Source organism: Phacochoerus africanus, chromosome 15 (genome assembly GCF_016906955.1).
Source record: "Phacochoerus africanus isolate WHEZ1 chromosome 15, ROS_Pafr_v1, whole genome shotgun sequence".
NCBI classification, from domain to species: Eukaryota; Metazoa; Chordata; class Mammalia; order Artiodactyla; family Suidae; genus Phacochoerus; species Phacochoerus africanus.
Window position 1 is genome coordinate 28,557,604 of NC_062558.1, and position 21,332 is coordinate 28,578,935.

The window sequence follows — 21,332 nt, forward strand, 5'->3', positions numbered from 1 at the left end:
AAACCCACTTGCACACACTTCACCAACTCCCCCAAGCCTACACAACTGCATATGTGGACAGACTCACACACAAACCTAGCTGGGCCCCCCTCACCTGAGAGGGAATGGGGGCGGGGGGGAGTGGGCTGATATGTCTTGTTTCTGGTTGACCTTCCTCTTCAGAGCTGTGTTCTGGAATCGCTGAGATGTTTCTCACAGGGAAGTGAAAAAACAAAGAGTTTTGCAAGAGAGAAAGAGAGAGGACTGGCTGAGTGCCAGTGGCTGGCTGGGCTGGGGCGGGTGTCAAGGAGGATTTGAGCTGTCACCCAGCCCAGCCACCAGCTCTGCTCCAGATATCTCAGTGTGACTTGGAGAGAGGGGGTCACAGACCCTCAGAAGGGCTTGGATCTGGGCTCATGTAACTCACCCTTTTGCTTCCAGCCATGCCCCACACTGGGCCCTCTTGAGGGCTCAGGGGATATTTGAGAAGTAAGTCAAAGTTTGAGATGAGGCCACCGGTTTTTGCCATGTCGCCTTGGGTGAGTTCTCTCAGGTGAGCACCCAGACATTCCTAAAATGGCAGCTGATTCAGTTAAACAGTAATCTGTAAGCCAGGTGGGCCCTGGTAGTCACCTTGCCAGCCACTGTCATGAGCTACCATGTCCCAGGAGATGAATCAGATGGGTCTAAGGAAATCCTGTTTCTTGTTGATCTGAGGTGTGTGTGAGACCCAGTTCTAGCTAATGAGATGTTAGGGGACTCTGCTGGGGGGCAGATGTCCCCCCTTAATAAGAGAGAAGTACATAAGAAGAAATCTCTTTCTGCCTCATCCTTCTTTCCTGCTTGGTTCACTGTTGTGTGAAGGAGTCACAGCAACCATTTTATGACTATGAGGTTGACCCATGTGACTATATAGCTGACCCACTGAGATTGTAGGGCAGAAATTCGGTAAGCTCCTAGGTTCTTGATTGCGGAGCCCAAATCATCCTGAAACTGATGCTTTCCAGACTTCTTACTATATGAGACCATTATGTTTCTTCATACCTATTACTTATAGCCCAAAGCATCCCAACTCATTCATAGGCATTTTTATGTGGCCTTCTCTTCCCTGCCTCCTTCCCCCTCAACTAGGCAGTTCTAACTCAGTCTGCAGAGCTCAGCTCTAATGCCACTTCCTCAGAGAAGCCTGCCCTGACTCCCTTCCCTCAAGAGCAAATCATGTTTGCCTGCTTTGCGTCTCCCAGCATCACATGCCTTTGAAACCCCTGTAGCTGAACATTTGATAAATGTCAATTGCATACACCACAAGACTGGGCTTGCTTTCACTCATAGCTGTGCCTCACACAGTGCCTGGGGTTTTGTGAATGCTCAGAAAATATTCAAATGCATGAGTGAACGTTCTGGAGATCTTGAAGATCTCATTGTCCAAAATCATGATGAGATACCACGGCACACCAATTAGAATGACTAAAATTTAAAAAGACTGACAATATCAAGGGTTGATGAGGCTATGGAGGCCCTGGAATTCTCATACAATGAGAATGGGATGAATGCAAAATGGTGCAACTGCTTTGGAAAACAGTTTGGGGGTTTCTTAAGAGGTAAAATATATACCTGCCATAGGACCAAGAAATCCCATTCCTGGGTATTTTCCTAAGGGAAATGAAAGTGTATGTTCAGACAGAGACTTGTGCGTGAATGTTCAGTCACTTTCTTTGTCATAGTCCCAAACTGGAAATAGACCAATGGCTCATTGACAGGTGAATGGATAAGAAAACAGTGGATTATCCACATAAAGGACCACAACTCAACGAGAATAAGAAATTAACATTGATACGCACCCACTATGGATAACGCTCAGCATAACTAGGCAACATGAAAGAAATGAGACAAGAAGAGGGCAAACTGGGCTGAGAATGGACTAGAGTGGGAGCAGGAGACCCTGGAGCCCAGTGAGGAGAACATCACTCTCAGTGCAGAAGCCCAAGTCCTTATAAAGTCCCACCAGATCCATACGATCTGAGCCCCCTCTGATTGCATTTTCTCCCCCTCCCCATCCGCTCCAGCCCTCACAGCCTCTGCCCTGCTTCCAGAACCCACCAGGCATACTCCTTCCGCAAGACCTTTGCACTGTCTATTCCTGCTCCCCTAGATCCAAACATGGCTCAAACCCCCTGCTGCCTTCAAGTCTTTGCCCAAATGTCACCTCCACAGAGAGGCCTGCCCAGATTTCTTCTCTGTCTCTGAGGACTCCAGACTTCTCTTCAGTCTTGTCTTTTGCTTGATTTCCTTGTTAGCCCCAGCCTCCCTTGGTTATGTACACGCAAATGACAACGTGGATGACTCTCAGAACAATTATGCTAAATGAAAGAAGTTAGGGGAATTCCTTAGGTGGTCTTGGGTTAGGATTTGGTACTTTCACTGCTGCTGCCCAGGTTCCATCCCTGGTCTGAGAACTGAGATCCCGCACCAAGCCGCTGCACAAAGTTAGACACAAAAGGAGGACCTACTGTGTGATTCCGTTTAGATGAAATGATTCCTTTAAAAAAAAAAAAAGAAATGATTCCTTTTATATACATTTTAATGGGCTCTCTGCTGCCTTGCCCCAAACAATAGCTACATATGGCCATTGGAGCACCTGAAATGTGGCCCGTGAGACTACAGAATGGAAATTTAAATTTCCTTTTATTTTAATCAATTTAAATCTAAAATGAAAAAACCCAGGTGGTTGCAACAGACGTGGATGCAAATATTAAAGTGAAAGGATTTTTGGATAGTGCTTGGAAGACTTTGAAGTCTCTGCGGAACCTCCTGGGTAGGTTCATCTACCTTTTCTAACTTGTAGATTTTATGAAACAAAAATGCTGATCAAGTGTTTCTGATGGGAACTGACCCCCACATGAGGATGAGCTGTCAGTGTAGAGTACAGTGGATTTCAAAGTGTTCATCTGAAAAAAAAAGGAACCTAAATATCTTGCTGATAATTTTTCATGTGGATTCAATGCTGAAATAATAATATTTTGGATCAATTAGTTTAAATAAAATATCAAACAATTTCATCTGGTTTTCTTTTCTTTCATTCTTTTTCTTTTTCTTTTTTTGGCTGTGCCCACAGCATGTAGAAATTCCCAGGCCATTAATCTAACCCACACCACAGCAGCAACCAGAGCAGCTACAGAGATAATGTGGGATCCTTCGCCCTCTGTGCTACCAGGGAATTCCTTCTTCTTCTTCTTCTTCTTCTTCTTCTTCTTCTTCTTCTTCTTCTTTTTTTTTAATGTGGCTACAGGAAATTTTCAGTTCCGCACGTGGCTGGCTTCTGTTTCCCAGGGACACAGCTGCTTTGGAGTGCCAGCTGCTTTGGAGTGCCAGCTCCATGAAGGCTGGTCTCTGGGCTCACTCTTTATCATCAGCTTCTAGAACCTGGCTGCCATGTGTTCTGGGTCCCTGTCTCACCCAGTGGAAGGGCTCATCCTTGGTTTGCTGACCGTGGGCATCTGTCCTCAGAACCAGGGCATTCCTGGCCCAAGAGCAGCTGCTGGAGGGCGCGGGCAGGATGACTCAGTTCCTGCGCTGGGAAGGGGAACTTGGGCGTCTGCTGAGACCTTGTCCCCATGGCTTCTCCCCCGTCGTGTTTGCCAAACGCCTTTCTCCCTTTGCTCACCCCCGGATGGCCACGGCTGGGCTGCTGGGACGCCTCCCCGTTGGCTGTGGAAATGGTTTGCATCATTTTGTACCCGAGGTCCCCGGGGGCATCTGAAGTTCAGATCCACTGGAAGGAAATCAGCCTGTGCCTTGTTCTCTCCACAAAACAAGAATCAATACAGCATGAATTCAGAGGACACCACCTCTTTCAAATGCCTCTGAGCAGGGATCACCAGAATCCCGAGTAAGGGGGTGGGGGTGGGAGTGGGGTCATAAATGGGCCACTGGGTGGAGGAGGGTTTGTGTGCAATGGCTTTTTTCCCCCTAAGCATTTAAACAAATTATGGTAAAAGAGACATAAAATTTACCCTTTCCACCCTCTTTTAGTGTACAGTTGAGTGGCATTAAGTTACAGTGACATTGTTGGTCCCTTTGGTCTCCAACACTTTTTTGTCTTACTCAACTCACTGGCTTTTCAGATGTGGGGAAGGCAGGGGGTGCCCTGGGGGAGAGGCCGGTATGGGAAGATCATGGGAAAAAGCAGGTGTCCTAGCCCAGATTGGATTTCCTCTTGGCATTTCTCTGGGAGCATGACTTCAGGAAATGTAGGCACAGTCACAGAAGGGTCATTCCAGAAGGTTTGCATAAAGGGGTTATTTGCAAAGGCTTGGGCAGGCCTGGGGGAAATCCTGGGCTAGAAATGGAGGAGCTGCTGTCACCTGGGGCTGGAAAGGAGGAATTCCAGAAACCAGTAGGAGAAAAGACATAGCATCTTTGGCTGTCAGAGGTGGGCGTGACGCCCCTCAATGGAAGGAGACAACCAGCCCTGGGGAGCCATTGACCTCACTCTCCTCCAGAGTCCTGCAGGGGCTCCTTATGGGCCAAGTCTATCCAGAAAGCAGAGGGCAGTGGGCTGTGGGTTGTGTGGATCAGCCTCCAGGCAGAGATCTTGAGGCAGGAAGGAGGAGAGAGATGTCGGCAAACGGAAGATACCTGCACACAGGGTCCGATTCATTTCCCAACATAATGAACACCTGTTCCTGTCTTCCCAGAGCCTATGTCTCCTCCTCCCGGAAGCAGCCCTATTTATCATCTGGGCATCATTCTTCCATTCTCAGCCCAAAGATGGTGCATCCCCAACTCCAGGGAGGATGATTCTGTTCTAAACGGACTGGCTTATTGCATTCCTCTAGCTTCTGTGATTGGTTCACAATGGCCATTTAAGGCTCATCTGGTGATTTGGCTGCGGGGGCTGTGGGGGATGCTGAAGGGGCATCTCTTTCCTGTTAGGTCCTGACCTGGGGGATGTAGCATAAAATTCCTGGCAGCCATTTTGCTACCATGTGGCATCTGTGCATGAAGCCAGCATGGAGAGGGAGAGAGAAATAGAGGGAGAGAGACATTTAGGCCTGATGACAGTATCTAAGCCCCTGGATCCAGCTATGCCTGAAGCTGAAACTATTTCTGGAATTTTAGTTACTTGAGCCAAGAAATTCCCTTTTTGATTCAGCTGGTTTGATTTGCATTGGCTTGCAAGAATTCCTGACATTATCAGTTTTTTCTTTTCTTCTTTTTCATTCTAAGCAAGCCCCAGCTCTGGTTCTGGCAGTCTCAAGGATTTTTTTTTTTTTTTTTAAGTTCAGCAAGAATGCTGAGCAAGCAACAGATGTGGAGAGCACCGAGCCATCTTCTGCCTATGATCTTTTGGGTCAGCATTATCTCAGCAGAGAGTGGCAAGAGGCCTGAAAAGGGTGGGGTCCCTCAGGGCCCGTCCAGCCAAGCTGGATGTGGCACAGTCAAGGCGAAACCCATTCACCTCTGGCCTGGTTTCGGGCACTCTGGGGAAGTGATGGGGGAGCCCTGTGGTTAGAACACTGGCTCTAGGTTGGTTAGCTATCAGCTCTGCTTCCAAGTAGTTGTGTAGTCCTGAGCAACAAGCATCACCAGGCAGAACCTCAGTTTCTGTCTTTGCAAAATGGGCTGACATGGGAGAGAAAGGAGGTAGGGCCCCGAGAGGCAGTGGAGTGCCAGGGTTAAGGCCCCAGATCTCTAGGCTGGAGGCCCAGCTCTGCCGCGTCTTAGCCGTGGAACCTGGGTGTGGTACTCCATTTTTCTGTGCCTCGGTTTCATCACCTGGAACGCCGGGATCATAATAGCACCTTGTCCCTTAATGGACTCTTGCTGGAGACAAAGCCCTTCAGAGAGCACCCGGGACGTGGCGAAAACAACTGCTGTTTTTACCCACAGCCTGGTAGTCGATGATAACATGGGCAGGTTTCACAATCTCTCATACTCATTTCTGGCCATTCTCTGCAAAACCTCACTGGGCCCTCCCGCTGTGTCTGAAGGCCATTTGCCCCTTACTTGGGGCCCAGCATTCACCAAGTCACTTGACCTCAACATGCCCCAATGTCCTCATCTGCAAAATGGAGAATGAACTGATTTCACAGGCTTCTTGTCGGGAAGAATTAAATGAGAAACTTCTGTTCCGGGCTTAGAATAGCAAGCACCCCTCGCACATACAAGGGCTCAATAGATAGGAACCATTACTGATAACGGTTTTCTATTCCCAGCAAGTCTCAGGGGGACAATACTGGAGGCGCGTGCTAGGGGAATAGGCACCAGAGCCCAGGCGGCCAGTTCCTTCATCTCATGCTAGAATTGTAAGGAAAATAAAAAATTAAAAAAAAAGTACATTTGTAGTTCTTCTTCGTTTTTTTTTTTTTTTTTTTTGGTCTTTTTCTTAAGGCTACACTCACAGCATATGGAAGTTCCCAGGCTAGGGGTCACATCAGAGCTGCAGCTGCCAGCCTACACCACAGCCACAGCAACACCAGATCCAAGCCCAGTCTGTGACCTACACTGCAGCTCACAGCAACACTAAATCCTTAACCCACTGAGCAGGGTCAGGGATTGAACCAACGTCCTCATGGATACTAGTTGGGTTCATTACTGCTGAGCCATGAGGGGAACTCCTGTATTTGCAGTTCTTAAAAGAAAATGGAGATGGGTGGAATTTCGCCCCAGGGACATTTTCAGCGGAAAGAAACCTTCAACTTGGCCCCCATGTTAGCCCCTGCCCTTGTTCCTTAAGCTAGTCCCTTAAGATCATTCAACTCCTTGGTTTAAGAGGTCATAGGGGGCCAGGCTTTGGTGTTTCTAACTTGTATCTGCCTCCCAGGCTGACGGTATCAACTGGGGGACCTTAGGGCAAGGCACTAGAATAAGCCTCAATGTCCTCATCTGGAAAATGGGGATAATTTTACCTACCCTACAATGTCATGGTGTGCGTCAGAGTAGTGTTTCTCAAAGGCGTTGAAATGGTTCCTCCCCATGCTGGACTTATCAGTGCCTTTAATAGGCCCAACGTGCATCTCTAAGCAGAGCTGCAGTTTCCATGGAATCCCTTTTTCAAAGAGCATCTTTGTGCTTCAAGTATGCTGCAGAGCACCCTGGATCAGCAATGTGAAAGGCACTCAGAGAAAAGAGTCTATTGCAATGATTACATCACCTGACCTTCACCTTCCCAGTTGCATTTATGAGGGAACAGCTATTTTGCATGGCTACAAAGAAGATAAAAAGGCAACAAGTAAATGTTGTAAGGACTTTTTATGTATTAACTCATTCAATCCTTTATCAGTCAGGAAAGGTGAGGTCTTGCTGCAGTAACAAATGAACCCCCAAATTTCTCCTTAACAAAAACAACAGTTTATTCCTTATCCATCCCGTGTCAGCACAGACTTGCTCTTGCTAAACAGAGCAGTCATCATTGGAAGGGAACTGAATGCAGTGAATCATGGTGCACTGCGTACCGCCTCTTAAAGCAATACTCTCACTCCTGTTCATGTTTCATCGGGGAAAGCAAGTTGCATGACTTCACCTAAATTTGAGGGGTGGGGAAATGCAATCCCACTGCATGCTGGGAGGAGAACCAGAAAGGCAATGAATGGTTTAGGAATGAAAGGCTATGACACCACCTCCCCAGCTTCATACTCCCTATGAAGTAGGAGCAGTTATCAGCCACATTTTTCAGATGGGACAACCGAGGCTCAGAGAGGTCAGGAAACTTGCTCAAGGACACACAGCTTTTAAGCAGCTAAGCAAAGCAAGCATCCAATGTCCTCAAGAAAAACTTCACACTTCTCCTTCATGCCAGTACTCTGGGCTACACACACACACACACACACACACACACACACACACACACCCTGTGAGGGTCCCTCCACCCCTCCCTTGCTCCTTCTGCAGCTCAGCTGAGCTCACTGTGATTTCCTGTTACTTTGTAATAATTTATGGCAAATCTAATGTGCCCGCAGCTGTGTGAGCTCATCCGAATCTCCTTCCATTGTCTGCATCTCATACCAGGAGACGTCCTCTGAGGGCCTGTGATCGTCACTCAGTGATTTATGGCGCCAGCTTCCCTGCTGATTGAGGCCGACCCAGTTGGAGGCTCACCACTGCCATGCTCAGGAGAGAGGTGGTGGAGAAAGATCTGCTAGGTTTGTGTTAGCCCCAGAGGAGAACAAATCTGAGGAGTGAAGATTTTCAGAAGCTTCAACAAGACAGGGCTTTACATTTTCTGGGGCTGTGTCTTTAGAGGAAAACCTGGCTGGCTGCATACAGATGGCTCACAGGCGGCTCAAGCTGATGGAGTTTAAAATCGACCTCAGACCTGTTCCTCCTGCTGTCTCCCCACCTCCTTGGATGTTAATTTCATCTTCTGGTCCCTGGGCTAAAATCCTCAGAGTCATCCTTGACTCCTCTTTTGTTGTTGTTGTTGTTGTCATTGTTGTCTTTTTAGCGCAGCGCCCGAGACATATGGAAGTTCCCAGGCTAGGGGTCGAATTGGAGCTGCAGCTGCCAGCCTACAGCAACACAAGATCCAATCCGTGTCTGTGACCTACACCACAGCTCACAGCCACACTGGATCCTTTACCCACTGAGCAAGGCCAGGGATCAAACCTGCGTCCTCATGGATGCTAGTCAGATTCTTTTCCACTGAGCCACTGTGGGAACAAACTCCCCTTGATTCCTCTTTTTGCTAAGTGCCAGCCCAAGGCTCTCATTCCTGGCATCCAATTCATTAGGAAATCCTTTTGTTTTCCTGTTTACAATAGAGTCAGAGTCGGACTACCTCTCCTCACCTCCACTGCCCCCTCCCGGGTTTCGGCTGCCATCATCGCTCGTCAGGACTCTTGCAATAGCCACCTTCCTGGAATCCTGGCTGCCGCCCCTGGCCCCATGGAGTCTATGTCCCACATGGCAACCAGAATCCTGGCAGCCTGCCCCTCTGCTCTAAATCCTTCCATGGCTCCCACCTCCCTGAGAGTAAAAATCAGAGTTTTCCTCTACAGGCTCTCATTTCCTGTGATGAGAAAAACAACTTTTGAGAAAAACCGCTTTTGTCTTGCTGAGATGCTGCCCAGGCAATTTACAGTATGATAACCCTGCTCCCACCCAGAGTCTGGACACTTAGATAAGGACCTGAGTTTAGGATGCCCACAGGAATTTCGGCTTTGATTTTCCTGGGGCACTTTTAAAACAACCACTTAGAGGAGTTCCCGCTGTGTGCTTTGGGTTAATGACCCAGTGTTATCTCTGCGGTGGTGCAGGTTCGATCCCAGGCCCAGCACAGTGGATTAAGGATCCGGTATTGCTGCAGCTGTGGCATAGGTTGAATCTGCCTCTTGGATTCCATCCCTGGCTTGGGAACTTCCATATGTCATGGTGCAGCCGAAAAAGAAAAAAACAAAAAACAAAAATAAAATAACCTTTTAGAGTTAAGCCTGAAAAAGTTAGTGACATCTATCCTAACCACCTTATGATAAGTACTAGGTGCTCACTACAGAAGACACCCTCACCTCACCCCCGCTCACTGCCCCCCTACCTCATTTCTGGGATCGGTAAGGAATAAATCTTGTGACTTGGCATCCTTTGTGGGGTGTACTGAAACTGTCTTCCATCAGAACAACCCTGTGGATTTCACTTCTCCAAATAGGGAGCTTGGATGCTGGGGGAGCCACCTGTCCCCAACCTCTCTTTGGGGTGGCTTGTGCCTGCGCCTTTAGCAGGTTGTAATCTACATATTCTTTTTTTTGGCTGCTGCTGGAGCCACAGAAGTGACAACGCCAGATCCTTAACCCGCTGCACAACTAGAGAATTCCAATCGTTATTCTTTTTTCTTTTTTTTTTTCTTTCTACCATGCCTGTAGCATGCAGAAGTTCCCGGGCCAGGGACTGAACCCTCACCACAGCAGTAACCCAAGCCACTGCACTGACAACACCAGATCCTTAACCTCCTGAGCCATGACAGGAACTCCTGATCTGCACATTCTTAATGCAATACACCAGCCTTGGCCTCTTGGCACATATTTTCTGGTGTCAATCCCTTCCACACTGGCCTCCTAAGAGTTCCTAAAATTAGCCAGGCACTTTCCAACCTCCAGGCCTTTGCACTGGCTGTGCCCTCTTCTCTTTCAGGTGAACTGATGGATCTCTTCTCAGTAGCGAGGCCTCTGCTACTCTTCTTAAAATTGCACTTCCTAAGTTCCCTACCCTACTTCAATTTTATGTCACTAATATCTGACATAGCATATGGGGGAGATTAATAGATGGAGTCTTTGTAGAGACTTGAAGCAGCACCTACACGTGGAAATGACTAAATAAACATAAATCAGCATTATGTTCTTTAGTTCTGTGGCATAGAAGGAAGAGAAGAAAAGCACATGGGCTCCGTCTTTTGGGAAGCACCAGTCCTACCATTACCGTGATATCAAAGCAGAAACCTCTAAGAGTGGCTTTGAGGTGCACTTGACTTGTTAACAAAATGATAGGTTCTCTCAAGATCCAAGTTGACAGTTATTAACTTTGATTCTGTCATTGTCTTTTCTATTTTTGAGGCAGCGTATGCTCTGTTTAAGGTCCTGGACATTGTCACCTGCCCTTAGATCTGTCAAGCTTTGTGTGCTGTGCCCACAGGGACAGCAGCCTGCAGTGCCCTGGGGGCTGGTGTTCATAGCATGCAGCCCACAGCACCCGCGCTTCCCCCACAAGCTTTCCCAGCCTTCTCTGTCTCTGCAAGCAAACTTCTTGCAGGACTTTTGCACCTGCTTGAGCCCTTATCCCAGGATGCCTTCCCCTTCGCTCTTCACAAGGGCATTACCACGCATCTCTCAAGTTTCAGCTCCCTCACAGTTTCCTTAGGAGAGCTTTCCACTACTGCTAGGTCAGGTGCCTTATAATGGCACCCCATAGCAGCACTAGCTTCTCTTGTTTAAAATGCTAATCACAGCTGACATTCGTGTATTTACTGCATTGTTTCACGACCTCCTTCTCCTACACAGCCTGGGAGTTCCACCAGGGCAGAGACTAACTGCTTTTGTTGACAGGTGGTGCTGGTTCCACAGGGCTGGCTGGTAGGAGCTCAGTAAATATTTGTGGAATGTATGAATAAGTGGCCCACACTCAGTATCTAATAAACAATGGCTTCTTCAAGCAAACAGCACAGAGTCTGACACCGACGACGTGCACGTGCCATATTTTGGCATTGGCTTCCATTTCTTTTTTTTTGTCTTTCTTTTTGCTATTTCTTGGGCCGCTCCTGCGGCATATGGAGGTTCCCAGGCTAGGGGTCTAATTGGAGCTGTAGCTGCCAGCCTACGCCAGAGCCACAGCAGCGCAGGATCTGAGCCGCGTCTGCAACCTACACCACAGCTCACGGCAACGCCAGATCGTTAACCCACTGAGCAAGGGCAGGGAACCGAACCTGCAACCTCATGGTTCCTAGTCGGACTCGTTAACCACTGCGCCACGACGGGAACTCCTTGGCTTCCATTTCTAATGCTCCCGGTGGTCAAGCCTTTCCAGCCTCTCCCACTTCCAAGCCCCGCCCATGGCTACAGCTCCTCCCACGCGCCCAGCCCCTCCCACTCCCCAAGTCCCTCCCACTCTGGGGGCGGAGTTTGCTTTTCTACTGATTGATTTTGGCGAGCCCAACCCTCGCTTGATCTTGCTTGCTCTTTTGCTCTTCCTCCATCCTCACGAGGGAGGAGGGCGTGCTGAGCCCCAGCCGGTCCCGGAGGGAGGATGAGAGTGCAGAGCTGCTCCATCAGCCGACCTGCGGCGACCCGAGTCGGTCCAGGTGACGCCTGCAAGCCAGCTTAGAGCAGCCGGTCCTGGCCAACCTGCACTCCGCTAAATCAATGCTTATTGTGTTAATGCACTGCGCTTCTGAGATTGTTTGCTGTGCAGCTTCTAGTAGGTGTTCCATAAAGACTGGCCGAGTATTTGAACAGGCACAGGCCATGAAAGGCATCCTGGTAAAGAACTCAGCAGGGACAAATAGGTGCTTAAACACGCGGTATTCCCTTCTCATACTTTCCTCTCTCAGCACTGGCAGGTCATGGGGGGCCGTATTTGGAGCATCTTGGCAACATTTACACTGTTCACACTTGACTATTAACTATTATGGCAGGAGAACCGGATTCCACCAGCCACCCTGCCCTTGGTCAAACAGGACCTGTCTATCTTTCTTGAATTCTGATCCAGCAAAGACTCTTGTCCTCGTGGTGAAGGAGCCTGTCTGGCCAGAAGTCTCGCCACAGTCCCAGCCAGGGGTGGCTGCCCTTCTCTTGGTAAAAAACTAGAATGCTCTTTTTATCCAACTCGGCTCCTGTTATTTACTATAAATAATCAAATCAGATCTTCTGCCTTCCTCCCCGCCCTCCCCTTTCACATGCAAAAGCCATAATTATTTCAATGCAACGTCCCAGTCACCAGTCCTTTCAGAAGGAGACACAATTAGCACTGTCTGGGGACCCAATATTTCATGTTTGTACACAGTGATTATTTTGGCAAAGAGGGTGGAGAATTAAACCTGGAGTTCTCTGTGTCTTTGAGACCCCTCTGCTTGCTCTCTGCCACACAGAAATGAGACTTTCCACACCCAGTGGGGCCCTCGGATTCCCATTCCCTTTCTGCCGTGTGCTGGTAACCCCTGGGTGAGTTCATGGGTCAGAGTCCCCGGGTCAGGAGTGCCGACTAGGGATTTAGCAAGACATGGTTCGCTTCTGGCAAGCTGGGCCCTGGCTATTCCTGGCTGCTAGCTCTCAAACCAGATTTTCCTCAGGCTTCTGAAGGACTCCTGGGGACAGGCTGGTGCTGCACCCACTCTACGCTTAGCTGGCCAGGCTGAACCTGCCACAGGCAGAGGGGGGACAGGGAGGCAGGATGACAGGCACTGTGGATCTGATTCCCTGAGGGGCCCCCTGCTTTCCTGCTCCAGCGGTATCTTGGCCAAGGCAGGTCACTTCTCTGCATCTCTGTCTCTTTCTCTCTGAAGCCAGAGATTTCAACTATGACTCCTCGAAGTTACCAGGGCAGGTGGGCTCATACGCAAGTTTCATCCTGTCAGCACAGCCTTCCCAGATCACCTTGTAATTGCAGCCTGAAAGAGGGATTCTTACAGAAGTGATTTATTGGAGGAGAAGGGGGCAGAGGGAGGCAGGATGCATCATGGGAAAAGCACAGGAAAAATAAGCACGTGGTTTCAGCCTGATCCCAGACGGGGCTCTGGTCTCTGGAGTATGCACTGCATCAAGGTCAATCCTGTCTTCAGCCGGGCAGGTCAGGGTTTGTGTGTAGTGTATTTTATACAGAGAGTGGGTTCTTTTTTTTTTTTTTTTTATTGTGGTAAAATATACATGCTATAGGCTGTATATTTTACCCTGCAAAATTCGAGTGTTGGAATCATACAGTGTTTGTCTTTTTGCCTCTGGCTAAACTAGCATATTATTTTTGAAGTTCATTCATGCTGTAGTCAGTACTTCATTCCTTTTTACCCCCATATACAATCTCTCTCTCTCTGTATATATATATATATATATGTATAGACTTTATTTTTAATTTAAATTTTTGAAATTTTAGTTAATTAATTTTCTTTTTAGGGCCATACCTGCGGCACATGGAAGTCCCTGGGCTACGGGTCGAATCAGAGTTGCAGCTGCTGGCCTACGCCACAGCCATAGCAATGCCAGATCCAAGCTCCATCTGCAACCTGCGCTGCGGTTTGTGGCAATGCCAGACCCTTAACTCATTGAGCAAGGCCAGAGATGGAACCTGTATCCTCACGTGCACTTTGCCGGGTTCTTAACCCTCTGAGCCACAATGGGAGCTTCCTATTTTATGTACGTATGTATGTATGTATGTATGTATGTATGTATGTATGTATGTATGTATTTATTGGCTGTGCCTGCAGCATGCAGAAATTCCCAGACCAGAGATCGAACTCACACCACAGCAGCAACCTGAGCTACTGTGGTGACAATGCCAGATCCTTCACCTGCCACTAGGGCACTTGTAGACTTTATTTTTAGATTCACAGCGGCTTCATTAGTTTTTATGGCTAAACAATATTCTATTGTATATATAAACCACATTTGCTCACCCACTGATGGACTCTTGGGTTCCTTCCACCACTTGGCTTTTGTGAAGAGTGCTGCTAGGAACACGGGTGTGGAAGTATCTGACCACATGGCTACTTGAGGGGAGGGTGAGGCTTTTGTCCCCCACACCCAATGTCAGTCACGGTTGACCATATTGTCATGCTGAGGGAGGAACTCAGGGTCAAAGTTAGAAAACCGCAAGCTGTCCTCTTCCCAAAGGAGAGGCGCAGAGCTCTGGCTAAGAATGTGGGCTGTGAGCCGGTTGGGCTGGGTTTCATTCCTTCCTCCCCTTTGACAGCTCCATGACCTCGGCCCTTTCTCAACCTCTCAGAGCTTCGGTTGTAAATGAGGATAGTCATGATATCACCTTCTGGGCTGCTGGGAAGGAATAAATGAGTTCATCTGAGTAAAGCATCTTAGAACAGGCCTGGAACACAGTAAGCACTCAGTACATGCCTGTGTTGCTTGTTTGTTTGTTTTTCCCACCAGCACCTGGGGGTGGATGGGTGCCCTCCACACTGTGAACCGTTGCAATGTGAACCGAGCCCTGGCTAGTGACATTAAGGATGAGGGTATCTGAGAGTGACCTTCACAAAATGGACAAGTGGCTTAAAAATCTCCCTGCCGAGAAGCGGCAGATGGAGGATAATTCTAGTAACACAAGTGCAGGTGAGCAGTAAGAAAACGGCTGAGTAATACAGGAGGACACATGCATAATTTACAAGTTAAGAAATATTCCTATCACGGGGGGCGGTGCTCACATTTTATTTTTATTGTCACAAGGTACCATCAGGAGTTTCTGGAACATTCTAGTTTGGCTGACCTTGGGAGGAGAGTGGGGTCACAGAACCCAGCTCTCCCCAAGTTCCCAAGTGGTGGACCGTAGGGTAGTTTTAGCTGGTACTCAGTTCAGTCCTTTCGTCTCATTTGAATACTGAAACATTTACTGTAACACGGACTAAAGAAAAACAAAATAGCACATATGTCTTTGGGTATTATTAGTGGAAAAAAATTTCCCCAAAGGCCTACCTCCTCCCAAAGGGCCCTGTAGTCTTACACAAATTATTGCGAAGTGATGGCTTCAACTATGTATGAAAAACGAATTAGCTAGTTAGAATGAGAAAGTGGTTTTTACAAGGCAGCTGATGGTTTACAGAGACATTCTGTGTAGAAATGTTAGGGTGCATAGGCATGACATCAGCCAGCTCCGGGTTTGGAGGCTGGAGGTGGGGGCAGAGGATGCTGTGTGTGTTTGTGAGAGGAGGAGGGTTTTCACTGGATCTGCAACCTTTTAAATCTGTAAAAAGAGGGATCTGAAGCAAATTTGGCGAAATGTTAATATCTGTTTAATTCTGGGGGTTGGTTATACGCAATCTGTTACCATTATTAACTTCACCCTTTCTATGTTGGAAATAGTTTGCAATTTACAAGATATTGAGAAAGTGACTTTGGAATAGGGTTGATGTAATAGTTGCCGAAGTCTAGCTTGCTATTTGAAATGTTTTCCCACAAGGTAGGAAACACTTGGTGTGTTAGAAGGATTTAAATCACATTGTTCACCAGAGTCCAAAATAGACAAGCATGGTGGGATCCTTCTGTCACTCCACACACCATCTCTGTGATCAGTGGTAAGGCCTCAGGAACAGCCTCGCTTCCTTTCAACCAAAACAAGGCCACTTAGAGGCTAGCCCCCAAATCTTGGGAAATCTGTGACAGCTTGGACATTTTACTGCCCTTATGAGTTAGGAAAACATTTGATAGAGAATCCCAGTAATGGAAGTTTAAGCAAGACAGAAGCTGACTCCTCAGAGGAAAACAGATCAGGAGGGACCCGTGGCTTCCATCTCATGGTCTTAGAGAGCTGCTGCAGCTCCAGCCATCACGTCTGAATCCCAACCAGCAGAAAGGAGGAGCAACTCTGCTTTGCCCACCACACATTTCTCAGCTAGGACTGGGGCAGCATTTGGAAGGGTTTGTAGGGTGAAAAAGATATGGTATTTGAGGGAAGCCGTGGGGTGGGGGCATGAGGTCATAGTGTTTTTCATAGGATTTAACAATTAGGACATTAGTGACCAAAAACTAGCTTCCTTCCTCCCTCCCTCCCTCCCTTCCTTCCAGTGAAATATATATAGATATACATTTACATATATATGTGAAGGTATCTAATCTTAAGGTGTAACTTGATGAATTTTCCCATGTGTGTATACACCTCAAGATTCAGAATACTTCCAGCCCCCAGAAGACTCCTTCATGTCCCTCCCTTGTCCATAGCACCCACCCTGCTGAGTTAACTGCTATTCTGACCCTCTCTTCCCCATAGATTAGTTTTCTTGTGGAATTTCGTATACATGGGGTCATCTAGAACGGGCCTTTTCATGTTTAGCGTCTCCCTCGCAACATAACGTCTGTGAGCTTATCCGCATGGTGTGTATTAAGGCCCCTTTTTTCACAGATGAAGAAACAAAGCCTTGGACAGACTAAGGAAGGTGGCATCGGAGAAGGAGGTCCCCTGGTGGCCCTCGCTGATCGCCAGCCCACAGTTGCCTTCCTGGACTGGGGCCGCCTTCCATACGCGGTTGATTGGGAATTATTCCATCCTCGAAGCCTCCGACCGGATAAATCTCATCTGACCCAGTCAGCGACAGTTCATCCATCAGACTGGGTGGACTCCTTCCCTCTGGGCTGGCAACGTGACTTGCTTCCTGTGGTCCCATGCGTCATCACTCCATATAGACGCTTTCTGCGGACTCGGGTCAAATATTGGGTTTCAGCATTGTGTGTGCCCTGTCGCACCCCATAGGTGATCCCCTAGAGGTTTCTGGCCACATCTGTGCACACAGATGCCTGTCCACTTGCACACGTGCCTCTCTCTCCAGCAGAAGAGGAGGAGCCCAACAGGTTGAGTTTCAATCCTGATTGTACTCCTTATTGGCTGTGCAACTTTGTACTAGTTACCTACCCTCTCTGGGCCTCAGTTTCCCACCTATAAAATGGGAATAGTGACAGAACCTACTTCTTTTTTTTTTTTTGTCTTTTGTCTTTTTTGTTGTTGTTGTTGGTGTTGTTGCTATTTCTTGGGCCGCTCCCGCGGCATATGGAGGTTCCCAGGCTAGGGGTTGAATCGGAGCTGTAGCCACCGGCCTACGCCAGAGCCACGGCAACGCGGGATCCAAGCCGCGTCTGCAACCTACATCACAGCTCACGGCAACGCCGGATCGTTAACCCAAGGGCAAGTACCGAACCCGCAACCTCATGGTTCCTAGTCGGATTCGTTAACCACTGCGCCACGACGGGAACTCCAGAACCTACTTCTTATCGTGAATTTATTTCCTGGGCTAAGACTATACTTTCAGGGATCATTTCTTTTTTTTCTTTTTCTTTCTTTTTTTTTGTCTTTTTACCATTTCTTGGGCCGCTCCCATGGCATATGGAGGTTCCCAGGCTAGAGGTCGAATCGGAGCTGTAGCCACCGGCCTACGCCAGAGCCACAGCAACGCGGGATCCGAGCTTCATCTGCTACCTACACCACAGCTCAAGGCAACGCCGGATCATTAACCCACTGAGCAAGGCCAGGGACCGAACTCACAATCTCATGGTTCCTAGTTGGATTCGTTAACCACTGCGCCACGACGGGAACTCCTCAGGTATCATTTCTATGGTTTGTTTCCTGGGCTGTCACAACAAAGTACCACAGACTCAGTGGCTTAAAACAACCAAGATAAAATTGCTCACTGCTCTGGAGGCTAGAAATCTGAAATCAAGGTGCTGCAAGGTCGAGTCCTCCTGGGGTCTCTGGGGGAGGATCTGTTTCAGGCTTCTCTCTGAGCTTCTGGTGCTTGCCAGCCATCCTCAACATTCCTTGGTGTGTGGATGCCTTGCTCCAATTTCTGCCTCTGTGGTCACATAAACGTCTTACCCTCTGTGTATCTCTGTGTCCACAGTTTCCTCTTTAAAAAAAAAAAAATATTTTTTGGCCAGACCTGCAATATGCAGAAGTTCCCAGGCCAGGGATCAAACCCGTGCTGCAGCATCAACCCAAGCCACAGCAACACTGGCTTAACCCGCTGAGCCACCAGGGAACTCCCGAATTTCTCTCTTCTAAGGGCACTTGTCATTGGCTCAGGGCCCACCCTGATTGGTATGACCTCATCTGAACTTGACTATTTCCAAATGAGGTCACATTTACAGGTTCCAGGTGGCCATACATTTGGGGAAGACGCTACTCACCCCAGGACAGGGGGTTAAGGTGAGTTAACTCTGTACCACGCTGAGAACAGCTCTGAGTATCTGCATATGTCATGTTCCAGAGCAATATTTGTCACTGTCATTGTCACATGGGGTCAACATAAATCTCACTCTTGTTTAAGTGGCTTTTTTTGGGGGGGGGGTTCTCCTGTTACATGCGGCTGCATACAACCCCGACAGGGAGGTAAACCTCACTGTGCCTGAGCTGGCCAGGTCCTGCCCCTTCCCAAGGACCCTCCTCTGTGACCAGACCCCTCTCCTTCCCCGCCCTCCCCTCAGCACTCAGCTGCATCATTCAGCAGGTGGTGGGGAGGGGGGTGCCTGCAAGCAATAAAACAGGAAGCTCTCTCCAATTCTGGTTCTCCAACAAGGAGGGCTTAATGAGGCAATTAAGCAGAACTATTTTTTTCTTTCTCTCTCTCTCCATCTTCCCCAGTGCTGGCAGTGCATGGAGCTGGAGGGCCCACGAAGAGGAGAAAAGCCTGTCCCTTCCCCTCAGTTGTAAGAACAGGCAAGCAGGGCTCAGAGAGGGGCAGCAGCTGGGCCAAGGTCACACAGCGAGTGGGTGGGACCACAGATTGGCACACCCCAGTGTCCCAGGACCCTGGTGGGTGAGAGGTTAGAATGGGCTGGGTGGGGACTGTCGCAGACTGGGATACTCAGGGCCTGACCAGAGAGCGGGGTCCCTGTGAAGCACCCCTGTCCATGTGGGGGACACAGGCTCTGTGTACCAGGTCTGCTGAGTTTTCAAGAGAAGCTAAAATCTGCCTTTGTCAATGATACCATCTAGTAATTCAAAGTTCTAGAAAACCCAGTATAGGCCACACAAAGTGGTCCTTGCTGAGATCAACGCCTGCATTTAACTACCGAGGTACCTGTGGTGGGCAGGTGGGGAGGGGCATTTCTTCCTGCAGGGGGTAGGTGCCTGGGCTTCTTCTAGTCCCCTGAGTAGTGACACGGGAGCTTCCTGGCCTGTTTGTATTAGTGTTCCCTCGAAAATCCCCTTAGTCAAGCGGTCTGCAGCAGCCCTGCCAGGCACAGTGTGCAGGTTGTGCACTGCACAAAAGCACCTGCTGGACACCTCTCTCTGCTTGCTTGCTTAGCTGCTCATCCTGGAAAGAGCATGTGATTCTTTTTTTTTTCTTTTTTTGCTTTTTGGGGTCTCACCTGTGGCATATGGAAGTTCCCAGGCTACGGGTCCAACTGGAGCTGCAGCTGCTGGCCTATGCCACAGCCACGGCAACCAGGGATCTGAACCGCATATTTGATCTACACCACAGCTCACGGCAATGCTGGATCATTAACCCACTGAGCGAGGCCAGGGATCCAACGTGCATCCTCATGGTTCGTAGTCCGATACCTTTCCACTGCGCCACATCGGAATTCCCTGATTCTTTTTTCCCACCTCATTTTTGGCCACCTCGAAGGATATGGAGTTCCCAGGCCAGGGATCAGATTGAAGCCTAGTTGCAACCTACACCACAGCTGCAGCAACACTGGATCCTTTTTAACCCACTATGCTGGGCAGGGGATCAAACCTACGTCCTGATGCTGCAGAGACACCACCGATCCCATGGCACCACAGCAGAAACTCCAGAAGCATCTGATTCTTGTACTGCATTCCCCTGGAGGCAGGGGGTGGGGCTGTCTTTTTCTGATTCTCACAGTGCCCGGTCAGTTTGGGTCCTGAAAGAAGATGCCAAGTTGAGATTTGCTGTGCAAGAAGGTGAGTGGGGGTACCAGCTCTGAGGGGAAAAGAGGAGAAGGAGGCAGAGGCAGAGAAGCCTCTGGGCTGAGATATGGGTCTGGCCTCTGTGCAGGTGTGAGGGGCGTGAGGAGGTTCAGCAAGGAGGGGGCTAAGGCCTCAGCACAGTTTTTTTCTTTTCTTTTTTTATAGGGCCGCACCTGCGGCATATGGAGGTTCCCAGGCTAGGGGTTGAATTGGAGCTGCAGCTGCCAACCTCCACCACAGCAAAGTGACACCAGATTCAAGCCACATCTGTGACCTACACTGCAGCTTGAGGCATTGCGAGATCCTTAACCCACTGAGCGAGGCCAGGGATCAAACCCACATCCTTATGGATACTAGTCAGGGTCTTAACCCACTGAGCCACAATGGGAACTCCTCGGCACAGGTGTAGGGGAGTTTTTGTTCAGGAGGATGGGGACTCCTGGAGCCAAGGTCCCCATTGGAGGCACAGCACATCATGCCAGATGGGCCTGTGTTCATTTCCCTACCATGCTGAGTCCTTGACAGGGAGCATCGGTGGAGCACAGGGTGAGTTCAGAGCACACAGTGGGGCTGTCAATCAATTCTTCACATGGCGCGCAGTAGGAGACCCTAGGGGACGATCGCGGTGCTGTATCTGCTAGTGAGTGCCCTGATCTGTGAGACACCATTAAAAACAGACAGCAAGCAGCCTGGGACTTTTTTTTTTTTTTTTTTTCGGCCCTCTCTGCAGCATGCAGAAGTTCCCAGGCCAGGGATTGAACCCACGCCACAGCAGATTCTTAACCTGCTGAGCCACCAGGGAACTCCCTGGCACGTTGTTGACGGCTTATATTTTAGGGTAGCCAACTGAACAAATTTTTGCATCAAACAGATCTGAAATCATTGCAGCACATTCTCCTTCTGTTGTCTTTGAAGTCTCCTCTACCCCAAGGTATGTTTGATGTCTCAGACTAAGGGGAGCGCATACAAATGTGTTAGTTTCTTATCAAGGCTTGTGACAAATTGACAAAACCTTTAGTCAGCAGGGCTGGTTCCTTCTGGAAGCTCTGGGGGAGAATTTGTTCCTTGTCTCTTTTAGCTTCTAGAAGAGGCCTGCATTCTAGAGGGGCCAGTGCCCCTTCCTCCACCTTCAAAACTGGTAACAACTCCTCTCTCCTCCTTTATGGGGGGAATGGCTCCTCTCTTGCTCTTAGCCTGTGTGCCCTGTGTGGATCTGACCATCCTCCTCTCCTCTCTAGCTCCAGGATGAGTGAGGGGCCCAAGCCCAGGTCACCAGACTGGTCCATGCC